General features: G+C 50.5%; 1 pseudogene; it reads left to right on the top strand.

Annotated features, from left to right (window-relative positions):
- The first annotated feature begins 953 nt into the window (after positions 1 to 953).
- Positions 954 to 1,660, top strand: LOC103293501 (60S ribosomal protein L7-like; annotated as a pseudogene).
- Positions 1,661 to 4,418: the final 2,758 nt, after the last annotated feature.

The following is a 4,418-nucleotide window of genomic DNA, read 5'->3' as shown; positions in this document are numbered from 1 at the left end:
GAGATAGGGAGTGTGGTGTGGGCAACATTGAAATGTTTTCTCCTACCTCCGCCTCTCAGCAAAGGCTGTTTTATTTCTCTTTGGACACGCATTGGATTCCTCTTTCTTCCCTGAGCCTTCGTGGCTAAAGCTTGCCTATCCTCACTGATGGTTTTCTTCAGAAACTGTCATGAAACATCACCTTCTCTGCCTTCCTTCCTGCTAACCCGGAGCTGGGGGGCTTGGGGGGCTCAGCCCGTGGTGCATCCCAGGGCCGTGGCCAGGAAAACCATTTTTTAAATATATTTTTATTCATCTCAGGCAGGAAGGGAGAGGGAGAGAGAGAGAATCACGGATCGGCTGCCTCCTGCACGCCCCACCCTGGGGATCGAGCCCACAACCCGGGCATGTGCCCCAACTGGGAATCGAACTGTGACCTCCTGGTTCACAGGCCGATGCTCAACCACTGAGCCACAGCAGCCGGGCCAGGGTAACGATTTCCACCCTGTCACTCCCAAACCCCCAGCATCCCCCTCTCATGTCTCATTGTCAGCTGACCTCATTTCCTACTTCACGTAGGCCAGTGGTCGGCAAACTCATGAGTCCACAGAGCCAGATATCAGCAGGACAACGACTGAAATGTCTTTGGAGAGCCACATTTTTTTAACATAAACTTCTTCTAACGCCACTTCTTCAACATAGACTCGCCCGGGCTGTGGTAGTTTGTGGAAGAGCCACACTCAAGGGGCCAAAGAGCCGCATGTGGCTCGCGAGCCGCGGTTTGCCGACCACTGACTTAGGGTAATAGTCCTGGTTCACCCAGGAATGAGCCTCTCCGGGGTAAACTGAGAAGGCGACCCAACCTTCCTTAACCGTTCAAGGGCGTTTGCAATCACATGGAGGGATGGCCCTCGAGGGCCTTATGCTAATGGAAATTAAGTCCGACAGCTCTTTTCCGGCTGGACAGGGAGGGTGCAGGAGAGGAGGAGGAGGAGGAGGAGGAAGTTCCTGCTGTGCCAGGAACCCTCAAGAAAAAGCGGAGGAACTGCGCAGAGCTGATGACCAGGCGCCTGAGAAAGAAGTTTGCCCAAAAGATGCTTCGAGAGGCAAGGAGGAAGCTCACCTATGAAAAAGCTAAGCCCTGTCAGATGTGCAGAACGGAGATTCGAATGGCCAGGATGGCGAGACGAGCCGCCCGCTTCTCCGTACCTGCCGAAGCCACGCTGGCACCGGTCGTCAGGATCAGGGGTATCGATGGTGCGAGCCCGCGGGTCCGGAAGGGGCTGCAGCTCCTCCGCCTTCGCCGGATCTTCTCCGGCGCCTTTGTAAGCTCACCAAGGCTTCCGTGAACATGCTGCATACATTGCATGGGGGGGGGGTACCCAAACCTGGGGTCAGGACATGAGCTGATCTACATGCGTGGTTATGACAAAATCAACAAAAACCGAATCGCCCTGACGGGTAACTCAGGGGTTGCTCGGTCTCTTGGTCAATAGAGCGGCATCTGCGTGGAAGGTCTGATGCATGAGATCGACACGGTTGGAAAGCGATTCAAAGAAGCGAACACTTCCCGTTACCTTCCCCACGAGGAGGGATGACGAAGGAGACCACCCACTTTGCAGAAGGTGGAGACGCTGGGAGGAGGGGAGACCAGATCAATGCCCTATATAAGCCTTATTAGAAGGATGAGCTAAGGTATCTACCATGGTTATCTTTGTAATCTGGTCAGTTAATACACCGAGTCCTTTAAAATTGAAAAAAAAAGAAAAAGAAAAGTCAGACAGAAAGACAACTATCACAGGACCTCACTCATAGGTGGAATCTACAAAGCAAACAAAAATTCTGAGCTCATAGATACAGAGAATAGATTGGTGGCTGCAAGAGACGGGAAGAGGGGGGTGAGATGAATGGGTACATACACTGAGTGGCCAGATGATGATGATCTCTGAACACATCATAATCTGGCCACTCAGTGTATATCCTATAGAATAAAAGGCTAATATGCAAATTGTCCCCTTGACCAGGAGTTCGACCAGCAGGCAGGCCGGCCAACTGCCCATGTCCCCTCCCCCTGGCTAGGCTGGCCAGACCCCACCCATGCATGAATTCATGCACCGGGCCTCTAACACACACACACACACATATATATATATGTATTTATATATGTATATGTGTATATATATATATATGTATATGTGTGTGTGTGTGTGTATATATATATATATATATATATATATATATATATGTGTGTGTGTGTGTGTGTGTGTATATATATATACACACACACACACACACACACACACACTGAGTGGCCAGATTATTATGCGTTCAGAGATCATAATAATCTGGCTACTCAGTGTATATTTTATTGATTTCAGAGAGGAAGGGAAAGGGGAGAGAAAGAGAAACATCCTTGATGAGAGTCATGGATCAGCTGCCTCCTACATGCCCCCCACTGGGGATGGAGCCTGCAACCTGGACACACACACACACATACATATACAAACACTGAGTGTCCAGATTATTATGCGTTCAGAGATCATCATAATCTGGCCGCTCAGTGTGTGATCAAAAAGGACAGATTTCCAGTTAAAACCTAAGGGCTGGGATGCGATGTACAACGCGGTGACTAGTTAACGATACTGTGTCGTGTACTTGGAAGTCACGGGGAGAGTCAATGTTGACAGTTCTCATCACACTCACACAGAAAGGTGTAACCATTGGTGACGATGGGTGTGACTAGGCTTCCCGCGGTGGTCACCTCTCGGTGTGTGAGAAACCCCAGTGAACCCTGCTGCACACCTGAGGCTAATGTGACCTATGCCCATTACATCTCCATAAAACATGGCTGTTCTCCTCGCTTCGAGAAACACATCGCTCTCTCCCCTTCTCGCAGACATGCCACTACGTTTTCTTTTTCATGATCTACCGGAAGCTATTTCTGCATAACGTATCTTGGCACGCCTCCCTTTACAGGCCGTGTAAAAAGAATCCTCTTCCATTTCCATAAAATGGTGGACAGCCTTTGGTCCCTTGAAGACATGACTTATTGGCCAATGTCTCTCTTGGTTCCCTTTTGAACTTGAAGCTACACTGAATTGGATTATGATATAGACCAACCTGCTGATAGAATGTGACGTCCTCTCTTCTCCGGCGCCATCGGCTGCAGGAGATACACACGTGATCACTTTGGAAGATGTATCGTTTGTAACTAAGAAAACAGGGACAGGCTTCCATCTGCTTGATTTTCAATCTCCACGTATGAGCAGTGCTAGGGCAGAAGGAAAATATTTATTGTAATTTTATCTGCCATTTGTTATCTTATACGTTATATATTTCATTGATTTCAGAGAAGAAGGGAGAGAGAGATAGAAACATCAATGATGAGAGAGAACCATTGATCCACTGCCTCCTGCACACCCCCACTCCCACCACCCCCGTTACTGGGGATCAAGCCAGCAACGCGGGTATGTGCCCCGACTGGGAATTGAACCGTGACCTCCTGGTTCATAGGTTGATGCTCAACCACGGAGCCACACCTGCCGGGCTCTCATACATTCTTTATACCTAATGAATATGTGGCCCGAAAGATCTTCGAAGATGATGATCTGGTTTGTATACACTTGGGGAATTAAAGCATTCTTATCCCCACATGCACATGTGGACTAGATCTCCCGGTTACTTCTCTGGGTCCACGATGTTTCAGTTAGAGGTCTTTCCTGATGTCAAGACTTCGCTGGGGAGTGGGATTTTGAAGGAGGAAGAGGAAGGAATTCTAGGAATGTGGACACAGCAAGAAATCTGGGGATTTAACCCCTTAAGCTACTAAATGCGCCCCTAATTCTTGCCTGGGCTCGGGTCTGTAGTAACCCCTGTCCCCGCCTCTGCCCCACAGGCAGGTCCAGGCCAGGCCCTGCGAGCTGCAGGACGCTCAGTGTGGCGTTTCTAAAAGGGACTTCGCTGATTAAACCCCTGGTTCTCAGGGCAGCATCTGAGAGGCTGAGGGGGCAGGAATAGCAAGTCGGGGACCAGCGCGGACGGTGAGAAACAGCCATCACGCTCTGTGAGCCGCCATGGCGCTGGGACCTGGGAGCTCACCTGGAAATGCGGCCCCTCCTCCCCACCCGGGCGCTGCCTGTCATCATGGGAAGACTGACAACCTTGTTGCAGAGACCAGAGCCGCCCGCCCTTTGAAGACCCCCAGCCCTTTGCACACCCCCAGGCCTTTGCCAATGCCCGGCCCCCATTCCCTGGAAACTGCCCATTTGACGTACCCTTTTGCCCACTTCCCCGTGTCATCCTGTTCCTTCTACCCAATATCAAGTAGCTGGTTTTTTTTTTTTTTTGGGGGGGGGGGGACCTGACGCTCTCCCACGCTGCCTGCAGGACTGGAATACACGCTCATGTATGACTCAACCCCGTCTCTGCCGAATTGGCTC

This window comes from Eptesicus fuscus, chromosome 24 (assembly GCF_027574615.1).
Source record: "Eptesicus fuscus isolate TK198812 chromosome 24, DD_ASM_mEF_20220401, whole genome shotgun sequence".
In the NCBI taxonomy this organism is placed as follows: domain Eukaryota; kingdom Metazoa; phylum Chordata; class Mammalia; order Chiroptera; family Vespertilionidae; genus Eptesicus; species Eptesicus fuscus.
This window is presented reverse-complemented; position numbering and strand designations above follow the sequence as displayed.